Source organism: Hemiscyllium ocellatum, chromosome 17, assembly GCF_020745735.1.
Source record: "Hemiscyllium ocellatum isolate sHemOce1 chromosome 17, sHemOce1.pat.X.cur, whole genome shotgun sequence".
NCBI lineage: Eukaryota > Metazoa > Chordata > Chondrichthyes > Orectolobiformes > Hemiscylliidae > Hemiscyllium > Hemiscyllium ocellatum.
The window spans coordinates 2,131,428-2,147,856 of record NC_083417.1 but is presented as its reverse complement, the minus strand read 5'-3'; the positions used below and the strand labels follow the sequence as shown (position 1 = coordinate 2,147,856).

General features: G+C 47.3%; 1 non-coding gene across 1 annotated transcript; it reads right to left on the bottom strand.

Annotated features, from left to right (window-relative positions):
• Window positions 1-1,667: 1,667 nt before the first annotated feature.
• trnat-agu (transfer RNA threonine (anticodon AGU)) lies at window positions 1,668-1,741 on the bottom strand. The gene has a single exon. It is a non-coding gene; the product is annotated as a tRNA-Thr (tRNA).
• Between the last annotated feature and the right edge of the window lie 14,688 nt (window positions 1,742-16,429).

Genomic DNA, 16,429 nt, shown 5'->3' with positions numbered 1-16,429 from the left:
AGTTAGTAAGTTTGCAGATAACACCAAAATTGGAGGTGTAGTGGACAGTGAAGAGGGTTACCTCAGATTACAACGGGATCTTGATCAGATGGGCCAATGAGCTGAGAAGTGGCAGATGGAGTTTATTTCAGATAAATGCGAGGTGCTGCATTTTGGGAAAGCAAATCTTAGCAGGACTTATACACTTAATGGTAAGGTCCTAGGGAGTGTTGCTGAACAAAGAGACCTTGGAGTGGAGGTTCATAGCTCCTTGAAAGTGGAGTTGCAGGTAGATAGGATAGTGAAGAAGGCGTTTGGTATGCTCTCCTTTATTGGTCAGAATATTGAGTACAGGAGTTGGGAGGTCATGTTGCAGCTGTACAGGACATTGGTTAGGCCACTGTTGGAATATTGCATGAAATTCTGGTCTCCTCCCTGTCAGAAAAATGTTGTGAAACTTGAAAGGATTCAGAAAAGATTTACAAGGATGTTGCCAGGGTTGGAGGGTTTGAGCTACAGGGAGAGGCTGAACAGGCTGGGGCTGTTTTCCCTGGAGCGTCGGAGGCTGAGGGGTGACCTTATAGAGGTTTACAAAATGATGAGGGGCATGGATAGAGTAAATAGACAAAATCTTTTCCCTGGGGTCAGGGAGTCCAGAACTAGAGGGCATAGGTTTAGGGTGAGAGGGGAAAGATATAAAAGAGACCTAAGGGGCAACGTTTTCACACAGAGGGTGGTACGTGTATGGAATGAGCTGTCAGAGGAAGTGGTGGAGGCTGGTACGATTGCAACATTTAAGAGGCATTTGGATGGGTATATGAATAGAAAGGGTTTGGAGGGATATGGGCCAGGTGCTGGCAGGTGGGACTAGATTGGGTTGGAATATCTGGTCGGCATGGACAGGTTGGACTGAAGGGTCTGTTTCCGTGCTGTACATCTCTACGACTCTATGTCCAAAGGGATGGAGACATGGGGAGGGTTTCAGCAGCTGTTGAGCTGAGAGTGGAGTTGGATGATGGTGTGGAATTAGATGGATTAGTGATGGTGTGAGTCTCATAAGACATTTGCCTCAAGGATAAATAAGACAGTTTAGTTCAGCCTCAGACAGCTACCAGGGAAGGAGGGAAAGGCTGGGGATGTTTGCTCCTAGCAAGAGTTTGGAGGGATTTGGACCGGGTGCTGGCAAATGGGACGAGATAAATTTGGGATATCTGGTTAGTGGACGGGTTGGACCGAAGGGTCTGTTTCCTTGCTGTACAGGTCTATGACTCTATGAGGAGAAAGTGAGGTCTGCAGATGCTGGAGATCATAGCTGAAAATGTGTTGCTGGAAAAGCGCAGCAGGTCAGGCAGCATCCAAGGGGCAGGAGAATCGACGTTTCGGGCATAAGCCTGATGAAGGGTTCATGCCCGAAACGTCCTGCCCCTTGGATGCTGCCTGACCTGCTGTGCTTTTCCAGCAACACATTTTCAGCTGTGACTCTATGACTCCAGTTTCTGAATGCTGTATGTGACAGTGAGCATAATCTGGGCTCTAGGCTGCACTGGGACCTTGTGAAGTTGTGCTCCATGCTGTTGAAATGCAAGATGTTTCTCACAATCTGAGCCAGAGATGAATTGATTGAACACAGAGGTGCCTGAGTGTAAAAGGATTGTGAGGGTAGAGCAGGGGCCAGTCTGTGGGTAAAAAGGCACCGCTGGGATTCGAACCCAGGATCTCCTGTTTACTAGACAGGCGCTTTAACCAACTAAGCCACGGCGCCGCCGAGCACTGCTCCGGAATCGGCGCTTTTAGACCCAGTGCGCCTGCGCACTGCCGCTGGTACATTCACAGGAAAATACTGACAGCGCGCCTGCGCACAACCGCATGGCGGGAAATGGGGTAAAAAGTGAGGGATTGGGGTGAGGGGTTGGGGTAAAGGGTGAGGGATTGGGGTAGGGGGTGAGGGAATGGGGTAAAGGGTGAGGGATTGGGGTAAGGGATTGGGGTAAAGGGTGAGGGATTGGGGTAGGGGGTGAGGGATTGGGGTAAGGGATTGGGGTGAGGGGTGAGGGATTGGGGTAAAGGAATGGGGTAAAGGGTGAGGGATTGGGGTAAAGGGTGAGGGATTGGGGTGAGGGGTGAGGGATTGGGGTGAGGGATTGGGGTGAGGGGTGAGGGATTGGGGTGAGGGGTGAGGGATTGGGGTGAAGGAATGGGTAAAAAGTGAGGGATTGGGGTGAGGGGTTGGGGTAAGGGGTGAGGGAATGGGGTAAAGGGTGAGGGATTGGGGTAAGGGATTGGGGTAAAGGGTGAGGGATTGGGGTGAGGGGTTGGGGTAAGGGATTGGGTAGGGGGTGAGGGATTGGGATAAGGGAATGGGGTAAAGGATGAGGGATTGGGGTAAGGGGTGAGGGATTGGGGTGAGGGGTGAGGGATTGTGGTCTAAGGGTGGGCAATGGGGACAGGGTAATGGGGTGGGGTAATGGGGAAGGGTAATAGGTATGGGGGGAGGCGGAGGAGATATTGGAAAGGGTAATAGTGGGGGGCAGCAATAGAGGGTGAATGGCACACAGAGATAATGGGAATGGGCCAATGGGTTGGTCATCCCAGATGAAACCTTGTAAAATGGCTCTAAGAAAATCAAGACATTTGGCCCATCTACACCCTCGCCTGTTGTACCTCCCCCCCCCCACAACATCCCCAACTCTGTCCCATAACAACAGCAGAAACACGAGCAGCTTCTCCAGCCTGCCATCATACTCAGATTTCAACTCCCCCACACTCCACTCACTCAGCATCAGAGTCATTGATTCCTCAGTTTTCCATGAATCTCTAACTTAAATATGTTTGATCATTTAAAAGATTCACAAGCCTTTAAATCACAGAATTGTTACAGAGCAATAGGTGGCTATTTGGCCACGGTGCCTGCCCCAGTCCTCTTTACCTCTCATTCCAACGCCGACAATCTGTGCACATATACACTCAGCTCTCACTCTACCTCTCAGTCCAACGCCGACAATCTGTGCACATATACACTCAGCTCTCACTCTACCTCTCAGTCCAACGCCGACAATCTGTGCACATATACACTCAGCTCTCACTCTACCTCTCAGTCCAACGCCGACAATCTGTGCACATATACACTCAGCTCTCACTCTACCTCTCAGTCCAACGCCGACAATCTGTGCACATATACACTCAGCTCTCACTCTACCTCTCAGTCCAACGCCGACAATCTGTGCACATATACACTCAGCTCTCACTCTACCTCTCAGTCCAACGCCGACAATCTGTGCACATATACACTCAGCTCTCACTCTACCTCTCAGTCCAACGCCGACAATCTGTGCACATATACACTCAGCTCTCACTCTACCTCTCAGTCCAACGCCGACAATCTGTGCACATATACACTCAGCTCTCACTCTACCTCTCAGTCCAACGCCGACAATCTGTGCACATATACACTCAGCTCTCACTCTACCTCTCATTCCAACGCCGACAATCTGTGCACATATACACTCAGCTCTCACTCTACCTCTCATTCCAACGCCGACAATCTGTGCACATATACACTCAGCTCTCACTCTACCTCTCATTCCAACGCCGACAATCTGTGCACATATACACTCAGCTCTCACTCTACCTCTCATTCCAACGCCGACAATCTGTGCACATATACACTCAGCTCTCACTCTACCTCTCATTCCAACGCCGACAATCTGTGCACATATACACTCAGCTCTCACTCTACCTCTCATTCCAACGCCGACAATCTGTGCACATATACACTCAGCTCTCACTCTACCTCTCAGTCCAACGCCGACAATCTGTGCACATATACACTCAGCTCTCACTCTACCTCTCAGTCCAACGCCGACAATCTGTGCACATATACACTCAGCTCTCACTCTACCTCTCATTCCAACGCCGACAATCTGTGCACATATACACTCAGCTCTCACTCTACCTCTCATTCCAACGCCGACAATCTGTGCACATATACACTCAGCTCTCACTCTACCTCTCATTCCAACGCCGACAATCTGTGCACATATACACTCAGCTCTCACTCTACCTCTCATTCCAACGCCGACAATCTGTGCACATATACACTCAGCTCTCACTCTACCTCTCATTCCAACGCCGACAATCTGTGCACATATACACTCAGCTCTCACTCTACCTCTCAGTCCAACGCCGACAATCTGTGCACATATACACTCAGCTCTCACTCTACCTCTCAGTCCAACGCCGACAATCTGTGCACATATACACTCAGCTCTCACTCTACCTCTCAGTCCAACGCCGACAATCTGTGCACATATACACTCAGCTCTCACTCTACCTCTCAGTCCAACGCCGACAATCTGTGCACATATACACTCAGCTCTCACTCTACCTCTCATTCCAACGCCGACAATCTGTGCACATATACACTCAGCTCTCACTCTACCTCTCATTCCAACGCCGACAATCTGTGCACATATACACTCAGCTCTCACTCTACCTCTCATTCCAACGCCGACAATCTGTGCACATATACACTCAGCTCTCACTCTACCTCTCAGTCCAACGCCGACAATCTGTGCACATATACACTCAGCTCTCACTCTACCTCTCAGTCCAACGCCGACAATCTGTGCACATATACACTCAGCTCTCACTCTACCTCTCAGTCCAACGCCGACAATCTGTGCACATATACACTCAGCTCTCACTCTACCTCTCATTCCAACGCCGACAATCTGTGCACATATACACTCAGCTCTCACTCTACCTCTCATTCCAACGCCGACAATCTGTGCACATATACACTCAGCTCTCACTCTACCTCTCATTCCAACGCCGACAATCTGTGCACATATACACTCAGCTCTCACTCTACCTCTCATTCCAACGCCGACAATCTGTGCACATATACACTCAGCTCTCACTCTACCTCTCAGTCCAACGCCGACAATCTGTGCACATATACACTCAGCTCTCACTCTACCTCTCAGTCCAACGCCGACAATCTGTGCACATATACACTCAGCTCTCACTCTACCTCTCAGTCCAACGCCGACAATCTGTGCACATATACACTCAGCTCTCACTCTACCTCTCAGTCCAACGCCGACAATCTGTGCACATATACACTCAGCTCTCACTCTACCTCTCATTCCAACGCCGACAATCTGTGCACATATACACTCAGCTCTCACTCCACCTCTCATTCCAACGCCGACAATCTGTGCACATATACACTCAGCTCTCACTCTACCTCTCATTCCAACGCCGACAATCTGTGCACATATACACTCAGCTCTCACTCTACCTCTCATTCCAACGCCGACAATCTGTGCACATATACACTCAGCTCTCACTCTACCTCTCAGTCCAACGCCGACAATCTGTGCACATATACACTCAGCTCTCACTCAACCTCTCATTCCAACGCCGACAATCTGTGCACATATACACTCAGCTCTCACTCTACCTCTCAGTCCAACGCCGACAATCTGTGCACATATACACTCCGCTCTCACTCTACCTCTCAGTCCAACGCCGACAATCTGTGCACATATACACTCAGCTCTCACTCTACCTCTCAGTCCAACGCCGACAATCTGTGCACATATACACTCAGCTCTCACTCTACCTCTCATTCCAACGCCGTCAATCTGTGCACATATACACTCAGCTCTCACTCTACCTCTCAGTCCAACGCCGACAATCTGTGCACATATACACTCAGCTCTCACTCTACCTCTCAGTCCAACGCCGACAATCTGTGCACATATACACTCAGCTCTCACTCTACCTCTCATTCCAACGCCGACAATCTGTGCACATATACACTCAGCTCTCACTCCACCTCTCATTCCAACGCCGACAATCTGTGCACATATACACTCAGCTCTCACTCTACCTCTCATTCCAACGCCGACAATCTGTGCACATATACACTCAGCTCTCACTCTACCTCTCATTCCAACGCCGACAATCTGTGCACATATACACTCAGCTCTCACTCTACCTCTCAGTCCAACGCCGACAATCTGTGCACATATACACTCAGCTCTCACTCAACCTCTCATTCCAACGCCGACAATCTGTGCACATATACACTCAGCTCTCACTCTACCTCTCAGTCCAACGCCGACAATCTGTGCACATATACACTCAGCTCTCACTCTACCTCTCAGTCCAACGCCGACAATCTGTGCACATATACACTCAGCTCTCACTCTACCTCTCAGTCCAACGCCGACAATCTGTGCACATATACACTCAGCTCTCACTCTACCTCTCAGTCCAACGCCGACAATCTGTGCACATATACACTCAGCTCTCACTCTACCTCTCATTCCAACGCCGACAATCTGTGCACATATACACTCAGCTCTCACTCTACCTCTCATTCCAACGCCGACAATCTGTGCACATATACACTCAGCTCTCACTCTACCTCTCATTCCAACGCCGACAATCTGTGCACATATACACTCAGCTCTCACTCTACCTCTCAGTCCAACGCCGACAATCTGTGCACATATACACTCAGCTCTCACTCTACCTCTCAGTCCAACGCCGACAATCTGTGCACATATACACTCAGCTCTCACTCTACCTCTCAGTCCAACGCCGACAATCTGTGCACATATACACTCAGCTCTCACTCTACCTCTCATTCCAACGCCGACAATCTGTGCACATATACACTCAGCTCTCACTCTACCTCTCATTCCAACGCCGACAATCTGTGCACATGTACACTCAGCTCTCACTCTACCTCTCATTCCAACGCCGACAATCTGTGCACATGTACACTCAGCTCTCACTCTACCTCTCATTCCAACGCCGACAATCTGTGCACATATACACTCAGCTCTCACTCTACCTCTCAGTCCAACGCCGACAATCTGTGCACATATACACTCAGCTCTCACTCTACCTCTCAGTCCAACGCCGACAATCTGTGCACATATACACTCAGCTCTCACTCTACCTCTCAGTCCAACGCCGACAATCTGTGCACATATACACTCAGCTCTCACTCTACCTCTCAGTCCAACGCCGACAATCTGTGCACATATACACTCAGCTCTCACTCTACCTCTCAGTCCAACGCCGACAATCTGTGCACATATACACTCAGCTCTCACTCTCCCTCTCAGTCCAACGCCGACAATCTGTGCACATATACACTCAGCTCTCACTGCTTCTGCACCACTTTAGAATTTACCCCCTATTTATATTATCTTTCAATATTCTACCTGCCAAAGTGCATCACCTCACACTTCTCAGCATTGAATTTCACTAGCCACCTATCCACCCACTCCACCAACTTGTCAACATCCTTTTGGAATTCCACACTGTCCTCCTCACAGATTACAATTCTTCCACGTTTAGTGCCATCAGTATATTTTGAAAATGTTCCCTTCTCTCAAAGATTGGGTGAAAAAAAACTCTCCCCTTATCCCTAAATGGCTGACTCCTTATCCTGAGGCTCAAGCTGATTTGTAAGCTCAATGTTTGTGAGATACATAGAACCATAGAAAATAGCTGCAGGAGTAGGCCATTCTGCCCTTCGAGCCTGCCCCACCATTCATTACGATCATTGCTGATCCTGCAATCTCAGTATCCCATTCCCATCCTCTTCCCCTCCTGTACCCATTGATCCCTTTAGCCACAAGGACCTTATCCAGTCCCCCTTGAATCTATCTAATGATCTGGCCCCAACAACTTCCTGTGAGAGAGAATTCAACAGGCTCACAACTCTCTAAGTGGAGAGATACCATTTGAGTATTTTGCATCAGCATTTACTGTGCAGATGCACATGGAAGGTACAGAATATGGGGAAATAAATGGTGCAAAATGTCCATATTACAGAGGAGGAAGTGCTGTATGTCTTGAAACACATGAAAGTGGATAAATCCCCAGAATCTGATCAGGTGTAACCTAGAACTCTGTGGGAAGCTAGGGAAGTGATTGTTGGGCCTCTTGCTGAGATATTTATATCATCGATAGTCACAGGTGAGGTGCCGGAAGACTGGAGGTTGGCTAACGTGGTGCCACTGTTTAAGGAAGATGGTAAGGACAAGTCAGGGAACTATAGACCAGTGAGCCTGCCGTCGGTGGTGGGCAAGTTGTTGGAGGGAATCATGAGGGACAGGATGTACATGTATTTGGAAAGGCAAGGACTGATTAGGGATAGTTTGTGCATGGGAAATCATGTCTCACAAACTTGATTGAGTTTTTTGAAAAAGTAGCAGAAGATTGATGAGGGCAGAGCAGTAGATGTGATCTATATGGACTTCAGTCAGGCATTCGACAAGGTTCCTCATGGGAGACTGGTTAGCAAGGTTAGATCTCACGGAATACAGGGAGAACTAGCCATTTGGATACAGAACTGGCTCAAATGTAGAAGACAGAGGGTGGTGGTGGAGGGTTATTTTTCAGACTGGAGGCCTGTGATCATTGGAGTGTCACAAGGATTGGTGCTGGGTCCACTACTTGTCGTCATTTACATAATGACAATGTGAACATAGGAGGTACAGTTAGTAAGTTTGCAGATGACACCAAAATTGGAGGTGTAGTGGACAGCGAAGAGGGTTACCTCAAATTACAATGGGATTTTGACCAAATGGGCCAATGGGCTGAGAAGTGGCAGATGGAGTTTAATTCAGATAAATGCGAGGTGCTGCATTTTGGGAAAGCAAATCTAAGCAGGACTTATACACTTAATGGTAAGGTCCTAGGGAGCGTTGCTGAACAGAGAGACCTTGGAGTGCAAGTTCATAGCTCCTTGAAAGTGGAGTCACAGGTTGATAGGATAGTGAAGAAGGTGTTTGGTATGGTTTCCTTTATTGGTCAGAGTATTGAGTACAGGGGTTGGGAGGACATGTTGCGGCTGTACAGGACATTGGTTAGGCCACTGTTCGAATATTTTGTGCAATTCTGGTCTCCTTCCTATTGGAAAGATGTTGTGAAACTTGAAAGGACTTAGAAAAGGTTTGCAAGGATGTTGCGAGGGTTGGAGTGTTTATTAAGCTATAGGGAGAGGCTGAATAGGCCAGGGCTGTTTTCTGTGGAGCGTTGGAGGCTGAGGGGTGACCTTATAGAGGTTTATAAAATCATGAGGGGCATGGAAAGGATAAATAGGCAAAGTCTTTTCCCTGGGGTGGGGGAGTCCAGAACTAGAGGGCATAGGTTTAGGGTGAGAGGGGAAAGATATAAAAGGAACCTAAGGAGCAATGTTTTCACGTGTATGGAATGAGCTGCCAGTGGAAGCGTTGGAGGCTGGTACAATTGCAACATTTAAAAGTCATCTGGATGGGTATATGAATAGGAGGGATTTATGGGCAGCACGGTGTCTCAATGGTTAGCACTGCTGCCTCACAGCACCAGGGACCCGGGTTTGATTCCTGCCTTGGGCAATTGTTTGTGTGGAGTTTGCACATTTTCCCTGTGTCTGCGTGGGTTTCCTCCAGGTGCTCCGGTTTCCTCCCACAGTCCAAAGACGTGCAGGTCAGGTGAATTGGGCATGCTAAATTGCCCGTACTGTTAGGTGCATTAGTCATGGGTTGATATAAGGTAGGGGAATGGGGGTGGGTCCGGGTGGGTTACTGTTTAGAGGGTCGGTGTGGACTTGTTGGGCTGAAGGGCCTGTTTCCATATAGTAGGGTACCTAACCTAATCAGAAGGATTTAGAGGGATATGGGCCAAATGCTGGCAAATGGGACTAGATTAGGTTGGGATATCTGGTCAACAGGGAGCGCCTATTTCCCTGCTGTACATCTCTATGACTAAGTTCTTCCTCATCTCAGTCCTGAATGACTTACCCCTTATTCTCAGACTGTGACCTGTAGTTCTGGACTTCCCCAACATCGGGAACATTACTCCTGCATCTATCCTGTCCAAAGATCCTCTTCATCCTTCTAAATCCCAGCGAGTACAAGCCCAGTTGATCCAGTCTTTCCTCCTATGTCGATCCTGCCATCCCGGGAATCAGTCTGGTGAATCTTTGCTGGACTCCCTCAATGGCAAGAATGTCCTTCCTCAGATTGGGAGGCCAAAACTACCCACAATCCTCAAGGTGTGGCCTCCCCAAGGCCCTGGACATCTGCAGCAAGGCCTTACCCCGATCCTCTCACTATCAAGGCCAGTGTGCCATTAGCTTTCCTCACGGCCCACTCCACCTGGATGTCAACCTTCAGTGGCTGTTCCACCAGGACACCCAGGTCTCATCGCACCCTCACCTTTTCCTAAACTGCCCCCATTCAGAGAATCATCTGCTTTCATGTTTTTGTGACCAAAGTGGATTGCCAAGTCAATGTTGAATGCTGTGGAGTTCAGACCAAGTGACAGTAATCCTGCTGAACCAGGCCCTCACTCCCACAGTGCTCAGAGGGATCACGATAATTTTTAAGATCTGAAATGGATTGCAGTTTGAAAGCGTTTGGGAAGTTCTGATCTAGACTCTCCACCCAAGGGAGTAGAAAGCTCTCACCTGTTCAATGTTATCAAGTTTCCTTATCTGTTTAATTAGATTACCTTTTACTCTTTTAAACTCCAGGGAATATAAAGGAATTCCACCCAATATTTCCTCAGAGGATAACTCTCACACTCAAGGAATCAATCAATCTTCTCTGGACTTGTCCAACGTACAAGTGTCCTTGCTTAGACGTGGAGGCTAAGCCTGCACACAGACCTGGTCTTATTAAAACTTGGTACAATTGTAGCAAGACTTCATTCCTGTACCCCACTTCCAAGTGCAATAAAGGCCAACACATCATTTGTCTTCCTATGTAGTTGCTGTAATTGCATGCTAACGTTGTATGTAGCATAAAATCTCTCGAAACAATTTCAATTTTTACACCATTTAATAAAGTGTTTGCTACCCTTACTGATAAAGTGAATAATCTCAAATTTCTTCACATGATATTTCATCTACCACCTTCAGTCATGGGGTAAGAAAGCTTGCAAAGAGGCTGTTCAGTTCATTGTGTTTGTGTCAGTCATCCAGCATGATCTATTCTAATCCCATTTCCCAGCACTTGGCCCATAGCCTAGTGTCCTCTGGCATTTCAAATGCTCATGTAAATAGTTGTTAATGTCTTACGTGTTCTCACCTCGATCCCCTGTTTAGTCAGTGAGTACTTGAGTGAAGACAGTTTCTGTAAATCACCTCTAAACCTCCTGCTCAGTATCTTAAAACTGTGCCTCTTGATTATTGACCCCTCTAATAAGAGTAAAAGCCCCTTCCTATCTACCATCTCGATGCCCCTCAATCTTGTACACTTCAAACTGGTCCCCCTCAGCTTTCTGTTGTAAGGAAAACAACCTCAGCCTATCACAACTCCCTTCATGTCTGAATCACTCCATCCCAGGCAGCATCCTGATCAATCTCTCCCGTACCCGCTCGAGTGCATCCTCCCTACAGTGTGGTGACATAACTTGAGTTATGGTCACAATCAAATGGGATGGAATATAAGAGGGGGGAGGTTCTGCTAAAACAGTCCAAGACACAAGTCAGTCCACAGCTGGGATACTGTGGTCAGTTTTCAGACAGGGCCCATAAGGCTGATGCTGGGAGGGAGGGACTGTTTTATGAGGAGAGTTGAGTAGTTTGGGCCTGTTCTTATTGGAATTTAGAAGAACACAAGGCAACCTTACTGAAACTTTCAAGATTTTTAGGGGTCTGGACAGGGGAACAAAGAACATTACAGCACAGGAACAGGCCATTCGGCCCTCCAAGCCTGTGCCGATCCAGATCCTCTATCTAAGCCTGTTGCCTATTTTCTAAGGATCTGTATCCCTCTGCTCCCTGCCCATTCATGTATCTGCCGAGATCCATCTTATATGATGGTATCGTTCCCACCTTTATCACCTCCACTGGCAACGCATTCCAGGCACCCACCACCCACTGCATGAAAAACCTTCCACACATATCTCCCTTAAACTTCTCCCCTCTCACTTTGAACGCATGACCCCTAATAATTGAGTCCCCCACTCTTGGAAAAGGTTTCTTGCTATCCACCCTGTCTATACCTCTCATGATTTTGTAAACTTCAATCAGGTCCCCCCTCAACCTCCATCTTTCCAATGAAAATAATCCTAATCTACTCAACCTCTCTTCATAGCTAACACCCTCCATACCAGTCCTGATGAAGGGCTGTGGCCCGAAACGTCGAATTTCCTGTTCCTTGGATGCTGCCTAACCTGCGGTGCTTTAACCAGCAACACATTTTCAGCAACATCCTGGTGAACCTTCTCTGCATCCTCTCCAAAGCATCCACATCCTTTTGGTAATGTGGTGACCAGAACTGTACACAGTATTCCAAATGTGGCCGAACCAAAGTCTAATATAAGTGTAACATGACCTGCCAGCTCTTGTACTCAATACCCCGTCCTTCTCGACCACTCCACTGACCTGCATTGCTACATTCAGAGCACAATGGACCTGAATACCCAGATCTCTCTGTACATCAATTTTCCCCAGGACTTTTCCATTTACTGTATAGTTCATTCTGGAATTGCATCTTCCAAAATGCATCACCTCGCATTTGTCCAGATTGAACTCCATCTGCCATTTCTCTGCCTAATTCTCCAATATATTTATATTCTGCTGTATTCTCCAACAGTCCCCTTCACTCTCGCTACTCCATCAATCTTAGTGTCATCTGCAAACTTGCTAATGAGGCAACCTACACCTTTCCCCAAATCATTTATCTATATCACAAAAAACAGTGGTGGAACATCACTGGACACAGGTCTCCATTTTGAGAAGCTCCCTTTCCCTGCTACTCTGTCTCCTGCTGCCCAACCAGTTCTCTATCCATCTAGCTGGAACACCCTGGACCCCATGCAACTTCATCTTCTTTATCAGCCCATCATGGGGAACCTTATCAAATGCCTTACTAAATAAAGTCCATGTATATGGCATCTACATCCCTTCCCTCATCAATCAACTTTGTCACCTCTTCAAAGAAATCTAATAGGTTTGTATGACATGACCTTCCCTGCACAAAACCATGCTGCCTATCACTGATGACCCCTTTTTCTTCCAAATGGGTATATATCCTATCCCTTACTATCTTCTCCAGTAGCTTCCCTATCACAGATGTCAGGCTCATGGGTCTGTAATTACTTGGATTATCCCTGCTGCCCTTCTTAAACAAGGGGACAACATTAGCAATTCTCCAGTCCTTTGGGACCTACTCCATTTTCAAGGATGCTGCAAAGATATCTGTTAAAATCCCAGCTATTTCCTCTCTCACTTCCCTCAGTAACCTGGGATAATTTCAGGAGAAAGTGAGGACTGCAGATGCTGGAGATCAGAGTCGGGAGTGTGGTGCTGGAAAAGCACAGCAGGTCAGGCAGCATCCGGGGAGCAGGGGAATCGATGTTGGGCATAAGCCATTCATCAGGAATGAGGCTTGTGGGTCGAGGCTGAGAGATAAGTAGGAGAGGGGCGGGGGTGGGGCGGGGGGGAGGTAGCTGGGAAAGCGATAGGTGGATGATGGTGAGGGAGAAGGTGATAGGTCGGGGGGAAGTGAATGACGGGTGTGGAGGGCAGTGCTGAGTTGGAGGCTTGGGACTGGGATAATGTGGGGGGAGAAGGGAAATGAGGACGCTGTTGAAATCCACATTTATCCCTTGTGGTTGCAGGGTCCCAAGGCGGAATATGTGGTATCAGGTGGTAATGGTTTGGTGGTGGAGAAGGCCCGGGAACTGCATGTCCTTGATGGAGTGGGAGGGGGAGTTGAAGTGTTCAGCCAAGGGGTGGTGGGGTTGGTGGGTGTAGGTGTCGCGGGGATGTTTTCTGAAATGATTCGCAAGAAGGCGTCCTGTCTCCCCGAGGTAGAGGAAACTCCACAGATAACTTTACCCCTTTGTCCTTGAGTGGACCACCCCTTTCCCTCATTACTCTCTTGCTCCTTATATATGAATAAAAGGCTTTGAGGTTTTCCTTAACCCTGCTCGCTAAGAATATCTCATGACCCCTTTTAGCCCTCTTAATTCCTCGTTTCAGGTTGGACCTACATTTCCAAAGCTTCACCTGATTTTAGTCCCTTAGATCTTATGTCTGCATCCTTTTTCCTCTTAGCCAGTCTCACAATTTCACCTGTCATTTATGATTCCCTAATCTCACCATTTCTATCCCTCATTTTCACAGGAACCTATTTCTCCTGAACTCTAACAAATCTCTCTTTAAAAACCTCCCGCTTATCGAATGTGGATTTCCCTTCAAACAGTTCCTCCCAATCCACGTTCCCCAACTCCTGCCAAATTTTGGAAAAGTTGGCCTCCCCCCAATTTAACGCTCTTCCTTTTGGACCACTCTCATCTTTGTCCATGAGTATTCTAAAACTTATGGAATTGTGATCACTATTCCCAAAGTAATCCCCCCACTGAAACTTCAACCTCCTGATAGGGTTCATTCCCCAACACCAGGTCCAGTGTGGATAGTTGGACTATTTATATACTGCTCTAGAAAACCCTCCTGGATGCTCCTTATAAATTCTGCTCCATCCAGACCTCTAACACTCAGTGAATCCCAGTCAATGTTGGGAAAATTAAAATGTCCTATCACCACCACCCTGTTGCTCCCATATCTTTCTGTAATCTGTTTACATATTTGTCCCTCTATCTCCTGTTCGGTGTTGGGTGGTCTGTAGAACAGCCCCAACATTGTTACCGCTCTCTTCCTATTTCTGAGCTCTGCCCATATTGCCTCACGCTCGAGTCCTCCATTGTGCCCTCCTTCAGCACAGCTGGGATACCCTCACTGACCAGTAGTGCAACTCCTCCACCCTTTTACCTCCCTCTCTATCCCACCTGAAGCATCGCTATCCTGGGATAATTAATTGCCAATGTGGAGAGGGTGTTTTCTTGTCTGGGACCACATGGTACACTCTCAGAATAAGAGGATCTCACATTAGAAACAGAGCTGGAATTTCTTTTCAGAGGGTAGTGAATCTGTGCAACTCTTCCCTGCAGAGAGCTGGGCGAGGCTGCACTGTTCAGTATGTTCAAGGCTGAAATAGACAGATTTTTAATCATAAAGGAATCAAGGGTTATTGGGAAAAGGCAGAGGATACCTGAGTGCTGGAATGCCCTATTTCTGCTGGTACATCTTATGGAAGTGATGTCCCATTGGTACCTCTACAAACTTACTGAAAACTGAAAGCTGGAAATCAGAAACAAAAACAGAAATTGCTGGAAAAACTCAGCAGGTCTGGCAGCATCTGTGGAGAGAAATCAGAGTTAACATTTTGGGTCCAGTGACCCTTCCTCAGAACAAAAAGTACACAGGTTCCTGATGAAGGGCTTATGTCCAAAACGTCGATTTGCCTGCTCCTCGGACGCTGCCTGACTGGTTGTGCTTTTCCAGCACTACTCTCTCGACTCTGATCTCCAACATCTGCAGTCCTCACTTTCTCCTTCACGATTAACAGCTTGACAACATCAAAATCCCCTGGTTATCCCAACTTGCTGTTTCCCATGATCTAACCAATCCTCTTTCCAAGTTAATATAGCACTCTCTCAACACCAAGAGTCTTTGGGTACCTTTACTGAATACCTGTAAACATCCAAATACGGGGTATCCATTCTGCTATCCCACAGCTTACATTTGTCAAATTTCATAAATTTGTCTGATTCTCCGTAGTCACACATTGGACCAAGGTTTTGGTCACTCCTGCCCTAATTTTTTCGGATATGGCTCAGGGGGTTAGATTGTGTCTGCACTACGCTCCTGTGGAGCAGCTTCAGATGTTTTATTACCTGACGAAGGAGCAGCGCTCCGAAAACTCGTGCTTCCAAATAAACCTGTTGGACTATATCCTGGTGTTGGGCAATTTTTAACTTTGTCCACCCCAGTCCAACACCGGCACATCCACATAATCTCTAATCGCGTTACACTTAAAACCTTCTCCTGATCTTTGAGGCGACCCAAGACCTCTCTCTCTTTTTCATAGGTTCCCACTCCACCACCCGACTCTGGCCTCTTTTTACACTTCCCCTCGCTCCTCTGTTCCATTGTTTCTGTCAGAGCTTATCCTGGTTCCCTTAGACTGATAGACAGCCGGATATTGTTGGAAAAATGCAGGATTTTCCTTCTGACAGATTAGCGATAATGGGCTGAATGGCCTCCTCCTTGTGATGTGGACTTTTCCAAGTCTGGCTCCAGAATTGTTGCAGCTTTGTCATTGTCTTGGTGTGAAGGTAATGCTCTGTGATAGTTTGGTGCTTGTTTAAGGGGATTGCCTATTACTGATCAGATTCACCAGTGCCAGATCAAATCCAGGACTGTATGGGAAACTGAAAAATTAAACCACAATATTGAGAAATATAGAGTTGAAATTGAGAGCGATTATAACCACAGAGATTTTATTATTTCATTTGTAAGACTGAAGCAGATTACATTTTGACAACAAAATGATAAACATCTTTAAATGAGTTGATGAACAGCAAA